This window comes from Protopterus annectens, chromosome 3.part1 (assembly GCF_019279795.1).
Source record: "Protopterus annectens isolate FY-2018-M chromosome 3.part1, PAN1.0, whole genome shotgun sequence".
Classification (NCBI taxonomy): domain Eukaryota; kingdom Metazoa; phylum Chordata; order Ceratodontiformes; family Protopteridae; genus Protopterus; species Protopterus annectens.
In genome coordinates this window covers 348,014,887-348,032,726 of record NC_056732.1, presented here as the reverse complement: position 1 = coordinate 348,032,726, position 17,840 = coordinate 348,014,887, and the positions used below count along the sequence as shown (strand labels likewise).

Here is a 17,840-nt window from a genome sequence, read left to right as displayed (position 1 = left end):
TAAAAATTGAGACAGATATATTGAATGGACAAAAAATAGATTTAAGTAAAGTATACTCTCTTAAAAAGACAGAAACTGAAAAAAAAACTAGGAAAATAACTCTGCTACTACCCAGGCAAATACAGCAATCATTCTAATGTACACATTTCTGGAGTATGTATGTGCGTCTATATACTGGAATGTTAGACATTTCATGAAAATGTATGCTGTCTCTAAAGGAGGATACCACAGCATTATATAAACAAAGAAAGCAAAAATCTATTATATTCATTCATTTTAAAGACTTGTGTTTTTCAACTCAAGTTTAGAATGGAACCAGGCAGAGCCTGTCCTGATAATCCATGGGTGTGAGGCATGAAAGAATTGGGGAAGGGATGCCAGTCCATAGCTAGGTGCATGCCCAGATTTATATACACACAGACAATTCTCAACAAGCTAATTCATCTACCTGCTTGTCCCTGGATACAGTAGGAAAACAGAACTCACAAAGAAGACCCACACAGATATGCACTAATACACTTGATAAAGGAAAAGCAAAAAAGGATTAAATAATTTCTAAAACATTACAATGAAAAAGTAGCACTGAAATCCTTACTAGAGTGCAATCAGTATGAAAAGGTTGCACTGTAAACTCTCATCAGTGAGCTACACTTTAATGACTAGAATTCAATAACCTGCTTCGCTAATTAAATAAACTAGGTAAACAGTAAGAAAAAAACAAACAAAAAAACCTCGAAGCTCTTTATAGTAAGTAACTCAGATTACCTCCATTGACCATAAAATGCTGCCTTTATTTCAGATTTACTCTTAGTGGGTACTCTCCTTACAGATTTTTGAAAATGTCACTTCAAAATGACACTTCTTCACAACAGTTTCAATTTGGGGTTTTAGATGGACCATGCAGTGCCTTAAGATATACCTTTAAATGTCAGAAATGTTACTAACCGATTTGTGGGAGGGTAGGGGTTAGATATTTCTAAGTTTGCTCTAACCTTAGAGCCAAATTCTAAAGCTGCCACTAGCAGCCTGCATCTTTCACCCCAGCCAAAGAATGCATTTGCTTTCTCAACATGTGACTGGTGCAGTAACATTCACAAGGCTAAAGATGTTCCCTCTAATTTCTAATCATACCAGATATGCATGACAGTCAATAGTTAAAAGTTGTTCATATTACTTAAAATAACACAGGCTACTATTCAGACAATTAGTGTTCTACTTATCAGTACTGCAGTATACCATTTGGCAAGTAATCTTTTAGTACCTTTTTTATTGACATGTTTGAATTTATTTTACAGAATGCGTGACCTGCACATCAGCAGCTTGATCGGAGAATAAATGTTCTCCAGCATTAATACATTAAGTAATGCCCACTGAAAAATGATTCTCCCGCTTCATAGCAGCATATTAAGCTACCATGGAACTTGGACTGAAAGAAAGCTAACAGCTGCCATTATTTTAGGCTTGCTAAGCAGGTCTTTTGCTGTTCAGTGAACAAAAAAAAAAATAGGAAAGAATGTGTGAGTGTATGTATGCATGAATGTGAGAGTGACATTGATCAAGTTATTATTTTACACTTGGTAAACAGCGCCTTTGCTGTTTAACAAGTGTAAAAGTAAAAGAAACACAAATAAGAAAGAAAAGCATGTGTGTGTTTTCATGTTTCTGTGTATGTTTGTGAGTGTATGCATACTTGTGTGCATGACAGCGAAGGTGTGTGTATGTATGTGAAGAGTGTGAGTGACTGAGCAGTGGTAGGAGCAGCAGTAGTTAAGACATCTGCATATCTCTTGACCTCTTAGCTCAAGATATCTGAATAGAGCCAAAAATAAAGGGGGAACAAAGGCTCAAAACTAGGAACAGATATTGCTCTTCTAAAATTACAAAGTTGCTTGACTAACAGGATTTGTGTTAACATGCATTTTCTGAACTGTGTGTGTGTGTGTGTGCGTGTGTGTGTGTGTGTGTGTGTGTGTGTGTGTGTGGGTGTGGTACAGACAGAGAGAGAGAAAGCAAGACTGACTGACCAGTGGTGCCAACAGTTAAGAGGTTTGTATACCTCTCAACCTCTTAGCTCAAGAAATCTGGATAAAGCCTAAAATAAAGAGGGCACAACTGCTCAAAAATAGGAACAGATTTTAAATATTGTTGGTATAAAATTGCAAAGTTGCTTGAATATTAGGATTTGTCTTAATTTCCTTCAGAAAATGCATACTAAGTCCGAAACCCAAATATATGTCATTATTTAGTGACTTCAGTCCTCAACGACTGGCAACAAACCACACGTTTTAAGATTAAGGGGCCAAAAAAAGTAGTAAATATTTGGATATTTTTTTTGAAAATGTTATGTTTTGGATGTAATATATTTCCTCTAATACCATTTGCATATAGTATAGCAAGTTTGAAACAGACGGATGAACTACTGAAAAATATATAAAAAAAATAATACACTAATAAAAGAAATAACTAAGTAAAACACAACAACTTTACATGCAGCCCATTCTCTAAGTGCAATAATACCCTCAAGGGTGTGTGTTACTGTGTGAATAACGCCCTTCCAGGGATGTACAGGCCCTCTGCCAGTGGTGTCAGGCCTCATAACACCAGTGGGCAGGTGGTATTTACATAGTTGACACACCCCATTTGACATGATTACTTGCTTACTTTCCTCTTTCAATTAAGGTAAGGCTTCCCAGACACAACTGTCTCTTTCAGTACTGACCTGCAAGCAGCATCCCGAGTAACTTGTGCGCTCAAACATAATGCAAGTGGAGAGTGAGAAAACCTGTACCAAGGATTACAAGATGAAGTCCTTTAGTAGTTCACTGCCTTTAGTATGTAGGCTACGCTACTGGACCTTTTCACCACTGCAGAGAATTCCTGTAGCTGGGCTATTAACATACAACTTATAAAAAAATGACAGCTACTCCCTAACAAGGTGTCATGTGGAGGAAACTTCTTCTAAGTCACACGAAGCTAAATGGTGGTTGTACCTCACTACTGATTCTCTCTCTTTCTGTCTGTCTCTGTCTGTCTTACCTTCTCCATACACAGTGTTGTCCGTCTGTGTTTAAATTCAAAGCACTCTACTACTGACAAAGAAATATGTAGGGAGATGTTCTACTGCTTCTAATAGGGGTTATAGGATTACGTAGGTGCCATGGATATGTCATTCCACAACAGTCAATGTACAAACCAGATCTCTCCACATCTGTGCATCAGGGCATAACACACTATCTTACATTTGCTCTTGAATCATGCTTGTACAGATTTATAGTTCTGTTTTTCACATGACACAATATAGGCTGAAAAACAGTATCAAGTCACAGAAACTTTTTCTGCACCACTTACAAAATTAATGATGATTTTCATTTAAATAATACCTGACTGAATAAAAACTTCAAAACATAGTTGCTTTAAAAAATATTCAATAAAAACAGTGCAGCAGACATTGGTTGCTTGGAAAACAACTCATACTTTTGCTCCACAGTTTATCAATACTTAAACAATACTGTATTTTAGCATGCACACAACTTCTTAACTGATGTTATTTTTACACCTCAAGTTGAAATAAAAGAAAACATTCAATTAATGGAGGTGGGGGGGGGGGGGGGGTGCTTCATTTCTGATACTGTAGCATCACCTTCTGGCCTATAGTATGTATTACAAGGAACCAGAAATATAATTAGAAACACAGTGAATATGGACATAGCACAAACATTTATTTGCTCCTCAAGTATTGCACTTAAAAGGTCTTTTCAATGTGTTGCTTTTTATTAACTTTTTATGTATTACATGGTTGCTGGTAATGAAAACAGGAAAAAGGATCCATTGGCATGTAATGTGAAATCAGCAAAAGTTCTCAAATAAATCTAGCAGCCTAGCAGTGTACTGAATATCTATATGTTTCTTAAGAAGCAGTTATTTTTTAATTATTGGAGTGGAGGGTTGATTGCTGTTTAAACATTGTAAAAATCATCTTGACCACAGTGACCAAATACTCTAAACTAGTATGTGAGTTATTCATATGGTTGAATGAAACAAATTAAAACTAATACAGTTCTCAAATCTCACTTCCTTTCAGGTATAGTGCACACATTGCTCCTCAAAGACCATTTCTCTTCAATGCATTTTTGTATGCCCTTCTGTCTTAACAAGATAGGCACATTTATTATAGACAGGGATGGCTGCTCATCTCCTTAGCCTATGAACTTCAATTTAATTAATTAATTAATTAATTGTACTGTAAGATCAGATACTGCCTTATAAATAAGCATTATAAAGGGCAGTACAGTAATGCAAGTAAACTTACTAAAACAGTTGATATTGAAATGATCACTGCTGCAGTACCCCAAGCTATGGGTTATATCCTACCAAGGATATAACAGCTGGACAGCTTCCAATAATTCAGGGCACTTTCTTCATGCTCAAACCTTTAGGTACCAAGCCCTTCAGAACTTTCATGCTAACTGAGAGAGGGAATCTGAACCCTGACAGGATGTAGCTAGGACTAAAAATATATACAGATGCTGGTATAATCAAAGAACAAAAAGAGGGATGGATGGAGGGAGTAGCTACTGCAGCAGTGATCAATTAAACATATATTATGTTTACTTACACAGCTGGACTATGGCCATCATACTGAGGACTACTGCAGTAGCCTTAGCTATATGGGTAGATTACCAAAGCTTACTACATTTGGGAGGTGGGTGAAGAAGAGTCCAGGAGTTTCTGGAGAAAGGTCCTCGCAAAGTCTGCTCTAGACCTAGAAAAGGAATCATGCTTACAGTGCTTTGTAAAAGTATATACAGCGGACCCAGTTGCAGCTTCTAGAATACTTATAGAATCCAATCCTTTCAAAAAAGCCATAGATGAAGCCAAGAACCTATAGGCTGGCCTTCACGCTGCCTGGAACAGTTTATTTTGTAGTGAGAATAAGAAAAGGTAATAGCCAGAGACAACCATATGAAAATAGTCTGTTTAGACACAGTTGTCCCTTCTTACCTCCACAAGAAATGAACAATTAATCCAAAGACATGAAAGACTTAATTCTATCAGGATAGGACTCAAGTTATCTATGGGCACCCAAGGCAAGCAGTCGCTTTTCTCCCTCATTTTTAGGTTCAGGAAAGAAAACAGGGAGATGAAGATTGTGGCTTAAAGTAAACATGAACACCACTTTAGGCATAAAAAAATGGTTAGATGTCTTTCTGTAATACTGTTGCAGTAGTCTAAACAGAAGGGATTTCCCACCCAGGGCAGCCCAATGCTCGGCCACTATACCAAAGCCTTCTGATCTTGTATGCACTGTACCATCACACCTATGCTCCTTGCACAGAACACAGTGCATAAAAGGGATGTATGGACACAGTTAACCAGAACTTCTTTGACACCATTTTGAACACTATTATTGCTAGCTGGTCTGAATGCCTAGTTGCTGTGCTGAATACCTAGCTGCCAGATAAGTGCCTTGTTGGGTATTTTTTCCTTTGCTTTCCTTGGTCTTGTATTTTATTTTGCTATCTAGAGTTCACGTCATCCAAGAAGGGAAAATGCCAGTGCAGGAGGCAGATTCCCCATAAGGATCGTCAAGAACAGTGTCTTTTTTGTTTGAGTGCTTCCCACGACCATACCTCTTGTAGTATCTGCAAGGCATTTGTGCCCAAGAGCCTCAGAAGCCATTTGTCTTCCCTGGCCAATTATCTTGAAAATCAATGGCTTAAGCAGTTAGCCTAGAGTACAGTGGTAGAATCCTTTAATGCAGAGGTACTCCCGCTAGGCAACAAAAAGGCCAAAAAACTCATCCAGATTCTTTTGCTGCTCAAAGTTCACCAGATGTCCCTCTAGAAGTGGGCAATAGCCCTGTAGGTTGTTTAGCATGACCCCATCAGAGGCTGACATTGATCCATCTTTTCACATGTCCTCTGAGGTTTTGTAGGCATCTGCTCTGGACTCTGAAAGGGGATCATGGTTGATTATCACAGAGGGTCCTAGAGAGATTCTGCAGACATTGGTCAGGGAGGAAGTTCCAGGTTCTCTTATTGAATCTCACCAAGGTGAAGAATCTCCAAAATGTGCTAGGGCTGATGTCTCTTCCAGGAAAAGGCAAAAAACAAAGCATGTTTTGTTCTGTCCTAAGGATCCTCAAGGGAATGACAAGAGTTTATTCAGGCCTTGTTTTCTAACTTGATGACCCAAAGTCTCCTCAAGGGGTTTTGGTGCCTGGTCATCCTTGGACCTTTACCCCTTCTAAATAGATTAGGGAACCAGATTCCTCACATGAGGATTCAGTGTCTGATGAGGGGTCTTTGTCCTATTCTTCACAGATGCCTTTGGCTTATGGCTCTGACTAGCCCTGAGTCTCTGAGGAATTATTCTTTGGGGACAGAATTGCTAGAATGATGGAATACTTTAAGTGGGATTCTTCTCAAGTGTCTGATATTCAGAGAAGATATAATGAGTTGTTTCAGGTGGCTACCCCTACAAAACCACTGGCAGTTCCTCCTGTGTTGACTTGCCTTGTTAGACACTTTCATTGCTTCTTCCAGTTCTCCTGATTCTCGGTCTCCTGCTCCTAAGCAACCTGATATGTTCTGTAAGGTTCCTAAGGATTGTCAATATTTATTTAAATATCCTTCTGCTGATTCTGCTGTGTATCAGATCTCTTCTGACAAACCTTCTTGCCCTCTTCCAAACTTTTGCCCTCTGATAAGGATAGTAGGGGACAATGGAGAGGATTGGTAAGAAAGTGTAGACTGCTTCTACTTTGACCTTTAGGGGTGTTAATTTCCAGACCCACATGACCAGGTATGCTCTGGCCTTGATTGCTCAGTCATGTCACATTATTTCTGACTTCCCTGATTCTCAAGGTAAATCCGCTGCCTTATCTTTTTTACGTTTGACTACTCAAGTGGCTCACCACTCTATTAAATGTACATATGATGCTGCTGATGCCTCTTCTAGGGCTGCAGCTGTTAGGCCTGTCAGGGGGTGTTATTCCTGACTTTGTCTCCAGTTTCTGCCCAAGGACATTAAGGCCAAGTTGTTGGATGCTCCTTTGAATAATAAACATCTTTTTGGGACTGCCTCAGGAGGAAGGCAAAGACTTGCAGGACCTTAAACATATTTTCGCCTCTCCTATCCCTAAGTTCCAGAGAAATTATCCATCTAGATCTGCTTTTGTTTGCAGGCAATCCAGCCAGGCCTCCAAGGGCAGGAAGGGTGTTAGGTGGGCCCCATCTGCTTCTCATATTTATGTGGCCCAGAATCCCTCCTCTAGAGCAACTGCCTCATTTCCTGGAGGCTTTAGGGCCCCTGGTGAACCATTCAACCCTTCCCCCTTCCCAAGTATGAAAGGGTTTTTACTCTTGGATGTTCCTAGTGCCTATTGTTGCAGTTGGAGACCTGGATCTCTCCCTGCTCAACACCATTCTCAAAGTCCCTTATTTTTGGATGCTTACTCTTCAAACCCTGGTTCCTCTTTTACTACGATAGGATTTTCTGGTATCTTTGGATCTGAAAGATGCTTACCTTCATATCCCTATTCACCCTCTTTTTAGGAAGTTTTTACATTTTTCTGGTTCCTACTTTCATTTTCAGTTCTCTGCTTTGCCCTTTGGCCTCTTGACTGCCCCAAGGGTACTCACAAAATTCCTAGCACCTGTGATTGCTTTCTGCAGGCTCCAAGGCATTCAGAGTTTTCCTTATCTAGATGAGCTGTTGCTTCAGTCACCTTCTCCCAGTCACCTGTTACAGGATCTGGAGTTCACCGTCTCTCTTCACAGGTTCATAGGTATAGATTAGTACTAGACTAACTGCCCTCATGGGCCATTTTAAGAATAGCCAATTATCCCATGTGAGAATAAAACCCTGCACCTTGTGCTTCTAAGGTAAGCACCTTAACCATTACACCAACCTCCCACCCAAATAATCACCCCTCCCAAGTCGCGAACCCAGGACCCGATGAACTACAGAATAGTGCATTAGCCCACTAGGCCAACTCAGCTCCTCTTCAAAGTTTGTGGTTTACTATCAACTTCCAAAAGTATCTCCTAACTTCCTCTCAGGATCATGTGTATCTGGGATGTAGGATTCAGTCAGTGCCAAATTTAGTCTCACTTCCACCTCCAAAAGTTCTGTCATTGACAGCCTTCTTTCAGTCTCATACTCCTCTGACTGCCATGCGAGCCAGGGAGTTTCTTCAGGCACTGGGATTCATGGCCTCTTCTATTCCAAATCTCCCTCTTGCCAGGCTGCATATGCAGAAGCTTCAGTGGTACCAGAAATCAATTTGGCTACAGCATTGTCACCCTCTGTATTTCAGTGTACCTCTCCTTCTCTGTCTAAAGAAAGTATTTGAGTGGTGGAGTCAACCCAGGCCTGTGCTTTCAGCCTCCAGTCCCTTCTGAAGAACTGTTCACAGATGCCTCAGACATGGGGTGAGAGGCTTCTTTTGATCACCTGAAGGTTCAGGAGTTCAGGGTCTCTGGAGCCACCCCATCAGAAGTCAGACCATATCAACATCAAACAAATAAGAGCTATGATTCTGGCCCTTCAAGCTTTTCACATCATGTTCTCTTTAGACCCCTTGAAGGTGTACACAGACAACACCACAGTGATGTGGTATGCCAACAAGCAGGGAGGCACAAAATCTTACCTCATCTGCAGGATGGCTTTTTAGGCCTGGGAGGTGGCTCTCGGTTATCAGTTAACTCTTCAGGGAGTATACATTCCTTCAGAGCACAATGAGCAGGTCCAAAACACAGGCTCATTAATGGATGCTTCAGAGAAATGTGTTTCTGGACATTGTCCATCAGTGGGGTGTTCCTAAGGTAGATCTTTTTGTCTTCCCTCTGAACAGGCAGCTTCCTCTCTTCTGTTCCAGAGTGCCATGCCATGTGGCAAGGAAGATGGATGCCCTTTCTTTTCCTTGGAAGGGGATGTTTCTTAATGCTTTCCCTCCTTTTCCACCACTTCCAAGAGTCCTGCAGAAGATTCAGCTGGTCTCCCAAAAACTCATGCTAGGACTTCCTTTTGGCCAGGACAGCACTAGTTTCCCCTCTTAATGCATCTAGCCAGGGGCAATCACCACAAATTACCTCCCCAGCTGGATCTCCTCACACGGGACAAGGGGCCTTTCATCCATCCTCTCGTATCTTCTCATCAACTAACACAGGAGGTGACAGGGTTTTGATCCCTTTCAGGCACCTATTTTCTGAATATGTGCTCAGGATTTTACAGAAGACAGGGAAACCCTCAACCAGGAAATCTTACATGTCCAAATAGAAAAGATCTTCTGTCTGGTGCCATGCTTGCAACTAGGACCCTTTTTCAGTGGGGTGCCCTTTGGCTGTCTCTTATTTATGTGACTCTAGTCTAATCTAGCCTATCCTTCTGTAATGGGCCATTTGTCAGCCATTTCTACTTTTCTGCCCTTGAATCCACCTTTGGCTTCCTGTTTTGAAGTCAAACAATTTTTAAAGGTTTCCTGCATACTAAGCCTCCAAGGAAATATATTCCTCCTCCTTGGGACCTTAATTTTGTTTGGGAAAAATTAACTCAGGCTCCTTTTGGGCCTGCAGATTCTTCATCTTTATAACTTTTGTAATATTCTACTTTTGATGACTGTTTTGTTGCTGGCTCTTACTTCTACTCGGATGGTTTCTGAGCTCCAGGGCCTTATGGCCATTCCTCCTTTTTTGGTGTTTCACGGGGATAGGGTGTCTCCTCATACTAATCTTTTTTTATGCCCAAGGTAGTAAATGAGTTGCCCTCGAAACAGCTGGTACAAATCCCTTCCTTTTTCCCTTTGCCTCAGTCTCCTAGTGAGTGGGTTCTGCACACCTTCAATTTGTACAGACAGCTGAAGTACTATTTGTATAAAACTAAGGCTATTAATAAATCTGATCAGCTTTTTGTTTCCTTTGATCCCAGGACATTTGCTTTGGCTGTTTCTAAGCAAACCATCTCCTCCTGGATATCTAAGGATATTTCCTTTTGTTATAATTTTCATGGCAAATCTCTGTGTACTTCTGTTAGAGCTCATTCCACTAGGGCTATTGCCTCTTCGGGTGCCTTCTTTGAGGGGTTGGACACCAAATGCATCACTGAAGCTGCTACTTGGTCTTCAGTGCATACCTTTACTAACCATTGTAAGTTGGATATGATTTCTAGCACCAAAGCAGGTTTGCTAGAACTATTTTATATGGGTTTTTGAGGGCTCTTCTCAGCCTTCCACCTCCCATTCTGTTTGTTGAGCTTTTTTACTCTCCTTTCTGTTTAGAATACTGCAAGAGTGATGTAGAAGGACATAGTACAGTTGTGTAAGATCTTAGCATAACAGTAGATGTCCTTCTCTTCGCTGTTGCAGTATTGAGTCCCTCCCTCCACTCCCTCTTGTTTGTTCTGGTTTTTGTTTTAGAGTCCCTTCTGGCTGAGGGTTTTCCCTTTTTCTTCTGCATTTTTTTTCTTTTGAATGTCCTTGTGAATTCAGTTCTGGGTAGCTCTGTCCATATGCCCCTAATATACTCTATGTTATATGCATAAATATGATGAACGGTGCATACAAGATCATTAGGCTTTGGTATACTGGCTGAGTGTCAGGCTGCCCTAGGCAGGAGATCCATTCTGTTTAGAATACTGCAACAGTGAAGAGAAGAGGCTCTACTGTTATGGTACAATTTTGCACAATTGTACTCTCTCAAAGAAAACCCGTCTCTGTGGAAGATGACATAGGCCTGACTCTTCACAAGAGCTTGAAACTCAAGATACTCTTCTTGCAAAACTCACAACAATTAGTAAAACAGTTTTCCATATTAAAAACCTCAAATCAGACAGATAAGCCAGATCAAATGAAGCAAGTGCTAGCTTCTGTAACATAAAATTAAGATCCTAATGAGGAACCACAGGTTTTCTTGGAGATCTATTATGCAAAACTCCTTTCAAAAATATTTTGACATGAGAATGCACTGAAAGCAGTGGCTCCATAGGCAGACTTGCTGAAAAGAATGACAAATGAACCTTGATGGAGGAGTAAGAAAGGCCAAAGTATAGTAACTCTCACAAGCACAAAATCAGAGAAACACTAGCCTTGGTACCAACTAGAAAACCTTTTTCTATTTGCTAATATATGCCTTTCAAGTAGAAGGTTTTCTTGCCTCCATTAATACCAGCTACATGTCTTCAGTAAACAGGTGCCTAAAGAGAATTAAGACTCTATCATTCTGGCAATCTATCGAAGTTGATTGGGACTGGAGTGTTGCAAACACCCCTGTTCTTGTGTGAGTAGATCCATTTTGTGAGAAAGCTTGTGGTAACTGCCCCTGGCCATTTCCAAGTGAAGGGAGAACCACCGTTGCCTAGACCAATAGGGAGTCACCACTATGACCTTGGGGGATTCCTTCTGAATATTAAGAAGTACCCTGGACAGCAGTGGAAATGGTGGACAACCATACAGGAATATTCTTGTCCAAGGAAAAAAAAAAGGGCATCTATTTTCCAGAACTTCTTGCGTACAGTCCTGGAGCAGAATTTTGCCAACTGATTGTTCAGAGAGGAGGCAAAGTGGTCTATTTGAGGAAATCACCAGACAGATGGATCAGATCTTGGAAGAGACCTTGATATAGTTTCTACTCGTAAAGATCTACCTTTGTCCTTCTCAGCTTATCTAACATACAATATTGCGCTGCATGCCTGTAGAGTGAGAAGGTGCTGTGAAGCTACATCGCAAGCGAACATGGCTAGTCTGCATAACTGTGGTATTGTCTGTAACCTATCTACCACATAAGGAGTGGTTCTGGCCCAGAAATTGTAGTTATTGGCTGTTTGGGCAGTTTTTCCATCTCTCTCTCTCAACTTTCTGATTTAAAAGCCCGCATTTGCACTTGTTTCCCCCCTTTCCTGTAACTAGTTTAGTCCAGATACAGATTCTTAGTTTTAGCACTTGAATTTGCTTATTCGTGATCAGCACTTGTTCAGAACTTGTTGTAAGCACTAAATAACCTACTAATTACTATAGCACTCAACCTTCCTCATTACCTAGAGGAAAACAGTTTTGGTACATATTTTCCTCACTTGCTTAGAGAAAAACAGCTCTTGTACTCACTTTCCTCACTTATCTAGAGGAAAATTGTTTTTTATTCAGGCATGTCCAAGGGTCAGCTCCCAGTGTTCTCTCCTGTCTATCTGATGAATCTGGGCATCTTGGGGCAATCTAGAAATTGCCTCATGTACAGAGACAACCCTCTTCTCCTATCACCCAACACTACAACCTGTGAGAGATGTACTTATCTAGCCAAACTGGCAGTAAAGCTCTCTCCAACCAAGACTGAACTTGACAGTCAACAGGAGAAGGTAAACACTTTCACCACACCACACTCATCACATAGTCTCACTAAATCTACACCACCAAAATCCACACATAGAAACACAAAAATATTCGCAGAGGCTCTTAATAATAATCTGCTCAAGCAACAGAGACCTCCAAAGCAGAAATGCAAGCAACCTCCACCCCCCAACACAACACAAATGACACATAGCCCGCAGACTCAGTGTGCCACTCAACCACAGCCAATAAGGTAAAACAATGTACCCAACACACTAGTCATAGGTGACTCTATAGTCAGGCACACTGATGTCCCACTCACCAGGCTAAACAAGGAGAAGGTTACTGTCAGCTACCTGCCGGGTGCCAGGATCTGCCACATAACCCACGCACTCAGGTCACTCCACAAGTACAAATATGACTCTGTCATTGTCCATGTTGGTGTGAATGACCTGAGATGTATTTCCCTGGACTACATGAAAAAAGACATGGAAGAGCTCTCTGATCTTGTAGCCCAGGCAGGTATGACCCTAGCCCTGAGTAGCATTCTGCCATCACCCAGAATGATACCGCAGTACAAGGACAAAATGATTGACTTCAACAACTGACTAAGCTTCTGGTGTCATTCTAAAGGGATCCAATATCTGTCTGCCTGGGATGACATGGTTGACAGACCACCATGCTTTTCCAAAGATGGCCTACACCTGTCACCCCTGGGATTCCGGATACTGGCTAAGGTTCTTGCCGCCCCTGTAGTGCCTTTTTTAGGCAAGTTTCAATTGACAAATTCACCACCGTAACAGGAACAGTCAAGCAAAAACTGAGGGTGATGCTACTCAATGCTAGAAGTCTAAATCTCAAAATGCACTCACTCGAGGCACTCCTTAAAATGGAGAACATCGATATCTGTGCAGTGACTGAGACCTGGTTCAAGGTTCCAGAGAGCTATAACTCGTACCACACTTTTCAGCCATGTAACCTGGACCAGAACACCAAAGGCGGTGGTGTGTCCATATTCATTAAGGATATCCACACCTCCAGACTAATTGCTCAGCTTAATGCATCCGAGGTTATTCAAGTGCAACTAACTCTGGGCAAAACTGCAATCTAAACAGATGCCCCACCATGCCCCAGGATTCCCACTCCTCTTTTCTTGATGTACTGGAAAATATTAGGTTTCAACCAAACACCCTAATAATGGGTGATTTCAACTACCCCACCATTAACTGGGAAAACTACTCATGTACCAACTCCTTCATTTAGCGCTTTCTGGAATTCATAAACTCCAATGCCCTGGATCAACTGATCCACACCCCCACCAAAGGCAACAATATCCTAGATCTAGTCATTAGCAACATGAGTGACCAGTGTTCCACACCTGAAGTCAACTCCTCATTGGTCCGATCCAACCATAAGCTAATTACCCTAGATATCCACATCCTGACCCCACCCCCCATTAAGGAAACCACGGTAAAAAATTTCTCCAAATCCAACTTCATGCTTCTTAAGACAGAAGTGGTGAACTTCATGACACCCATGCAGATGGACAATACAATTACAACTACTGAATCCTACACAATTGCACTTTATAAGCACTTGCACGACTGCATGGATCGTGATATCCCAAACAGAACCAAGATGCTATCCTCCAAAAAAAGGAAGCCAATCTGGTGGTTCCCTGCCATAAACAAACTCTACAACAGAAGGAAGAAACTATTGCAAAAGAGAGTAAAATCCCATGAGTGGAGGAGCTCCCTGGTCAACCTCAGTAAGAAGCTGCAATCCCTGATAAAATCCTCCAAAGCTAGCTATGAAAACAAAATCGACATTGATTCTAAAGACAACCACAAAGCATTCTATAGCTATGTCAAGAATCTCAATGGCAACACTCAGATCTGCTCTGAATTACAGCACAATGGCACTAAATATACAGACCCAACTGATACTGCCAACATACTGGCAGATAGGGTCAGTGCTAACTTTATACCACTCTCACCCCCAAAACAACCCAGCTCTATACCAGAAGAATGCAAAGTTCCTGTAATCACGGCTGCACAGGTAAAAACTACACTCTCCAAAGCCAAGAACACAGCATCCATGGGACCAGACAACATCCCAGGCTGAATTCTACACGAACTGGCACCCCACCTAAGTACCATGTTCAATCATAGCCTCACCTCAGGCTATGTGCTTGCTGAATGGCAGACAGCGACGGTTATCCCACTCCACAAGGGGGGAGCCACCACGGACCCTGGGAACTACTGCCCCATTAGCCTGATGAGCCTGGTCTGCAAGGCCATGGAACTTATAAACAAAGACATTGGTAATCTCCAAACTCTTGACCCCAACCAGTTTGGGTTTGTAAAGGGCAGATCATGTCTCCTAAACCTGATAGACTTCTTTGAAGCAGTCACCAAAGCCGTAGACGAGGGTAAGGTGGTTCACACAGCCTATCTAGATCTTGCCAAGGCTTTCGACACCATCCCCCACTCTGGAATTATAGATAAACTCATTAAACTAGGTATAAATCCCTATGTCACAAGATGGGTTGCCAACTGGCTCACTGACAGAACCAACACTGTGAAAGTAGCAGACTCCAAATCCGACTTCAGACCAGTGACAAGTGGAGTACCACAGGGTTCAGTCCTGGGTCCTCTCCTGTTTGACATCTACTTCTCTGAAGTACAGGCTAACACAGAAGGTCTTTGGCTAACGAAGTTCGCAGATGACTGCAAACTAGGAATCATAATCGAAACTCCTAACGATGTGGACATCTTTCAAAAGGGCCTCACTGAGACAGATGCCTTGTGTCAAAGCCATTGCTTCAAGCTCAATGCCAAAAAGTGCACTGTCATCCCCTTTGGTAAAAACTCTGTACCATGAACTACAACATAGGCGGTAGTATACTTAACACTGAAAGTGTGATAAGAGACCTTGGGACACAGGTGGACAGTAGTCTCTCCTTTGATAATCACATCGCCGCAGTAGTCAGGAAGTCCTTCTACATGGCACACCACATCACAAAAGGTTTCTCATCCAGAAAAAAAGAGGTCATTGTTCCCCTCTACACATCACTCATTAGACCCATTATAGAGTACAACGCCCCTTTTGGTATGTACCTCACAAGACATCTACAACAACTGGAAAGGCCGCAGAAATAACTCACAAAGAGGATTACTGGCCTCAAACAGATGCCCTACGCAGACCATCTAAAAAAACTCCAGCTTTACTCTGTTGCATATCGCCTACTCAAAGGTGATCTCTGCCAAACATATAATGCTATGTCAAACCCAGAGCTGTTGGACATGCTCCACTTAAAGAAGTCCCAATCCCTCCGAGCTGCACGCTCTAGGGACCTAAACCTTGTCACAACAATAAACAGAACATGCCGGAGGGATAGATTCCTGTCCCAGAGACTTTCCTTACTCTGGAATAAACTACCTATCTATATCAAACAAAGCTCCTCATTAGTACTCTTCAAGAAAAATCTTGATGATTGGATGGGAAATAGGAAATTCACCCCGGGGATCACTTCTGTGGCTCTGCTCAACAGTGGCACAGGAAAATAATTTTCTTGGGTGGCAAAAGCCAGGGTACCTTTTTGGCTGGGCTTGTGTAGGCCTTAGGGCCGACAGCCTAGTACCTACCTATGAAAAGGTCCAGAGGATCAAAGATGACTCAGAGAGTAAGAATGTACTGTGAAGCTACATCGCAAGCTAACATGGCTAGTCTGCAAAAAGGGGTAAGATATTGTTCCCTTTAGCTTGTTGATGTACCACAACTGTGGTATTGTCTGTAATATCTTGAAGAGGTCCAGAAGATCAAAGATGATTCAGAGACCTAAGTGCCTTGATCAAAACATGTATCTCTTTTATATTTCAGTGCTTGTGTCTGTCCTTGGTGTTCTAACCACCTTGCACTTTTGTCCTTCCTGAAACTGCTCCTAAAGCAAAGTCGTAGTCATCTGTGGTGACTTACTGCTTTGGAGGGAGGAGACCTGGATTTAGGGAAATTTGTAGTCTCCACCAAACGATTCCTCTTTTGACAAACCTCAGAACTGGGATTTGAAAAGATGATGGATGTTGGTGCTGGGACCAAAGAGAATTCAGATATTGTTGTATCTTTCTCATGTAGAGTCTTGGCAGGGCTATCATAATAATAGGTGCCACAAGACTCAAAACCTTGAGGTATTCCCTCGCAGTGACCGAAGACTGAGTGGAAAACCCTGGAGACAGATCTAGATATAGATCTATTTTTTTCTGTGGAAGAATGGCTCTTTGAACTAGGGTGTTTAGCAGATACCTCAGGAACACAATCCTATTTGATAGAGTTAAAAAAGACTTTTGACTGTTCTCTTGGAATCCCAGCGTGTGTATGTGCAAGATATCTCTTATCAAAATGAGAAACTACTGATATTTTGAAAAATTCTGCAAAGATAAGCAAGTTGTATAAATATGGAAAATGTGGATACCCTGAAGCCTGCAATGAGCTATAAATGGAGCAAGAAACTTTGTGAACACTCTTGGTGCAGTGGATAGTCCAAAGGGTAAGACAGAGAACTGATAAAGTGATCCAGACACATAAAACCTTAAGAAACACCTGAAATCTGGATGAAAATGGATGTGATAATACTCAACTTTTACATGTAGTGTTACCTGGAAACTTAAACGAGGAAGAAAAGGTAACAGTCTCCAAGCATTTTCTTTCTTTGGCACCAAAAACATTCCTGAATAAAAACCTTTCCCAAACTGGGAAGGAGGAACCGGCTCTATCACTCCCTGAGACAACATACATTGAAGGACAAAAGAAAACAGAGGAGTCTGGTCTGGTGGAACAGCAAGTACCCCTGGTAAGGAGCAATTTCCTCACACTGCTATCTGTAGCCTTGATGAATTATCTTCAGAACCCATTTGCTTGAAATTATGTATTCCCAAAGACAGATGTGGAGATTCAAACTTTCGGAATGGGTAAAGGGACTGCCAGGGTTGGGTGAGGATGAGGATGAAGTCTCTTAAATAATCATATCGATTTGTTGAACTGTCTTTGGAGGGTTTCCTGTTTTCTTTTTGGAACCCCCTTGCCATTTCATCTGAAACATCTGTTTACTGGCATTTTGCTTAGGCTGTTTCTTTTGCTTCTTACCAAAATTGGATGAGGGGTTACAGAATCCCTTCGAAAATGCAGAAAAAGAGTGGCTGAAAAATCTTACAGATTACTTTTATCAGCTTACCACTCCCATCAGATGTTTTGATAACCTCTGCATCCGAGTGGGCAAAAATTTAATTTCTATTCAAAGAATTTAAAATCTAATTTTTCACATGATCTGGGAGGTTCTCAGAATGCAGCCAGGGAAATCTCCTCAAAACAGCGTCAGTGGACAATGATTTATGACGCGTAAAATGGAAGAAATTAAATCATTTCAAGTAAATCAGATACTGTGCTCTCCTTTGAATCAGAGTCAGAAATTTGAGAAGAAAAGCATGCATTTGTCCTTTCATCTTCATGTCCAAATTCAGAATCT

At 41.5% G+C, this 17,840-nt stretch overlaps 1 protein-coding gene across 3 annotated transcripts in view; it reads right to left on the bottom strand.

The window, feature by feature from the left end:
• Nucleotides 1-17,840, bottom strand: part of JAZF1 (JAZF zinc finger 1) — a 1,846,146-nt gene that overhangs the window by 1,412,201 nt on the left and 416,105 nt on the right. The gene's annotated exons all lie outside the window — the stretch shown is intronic.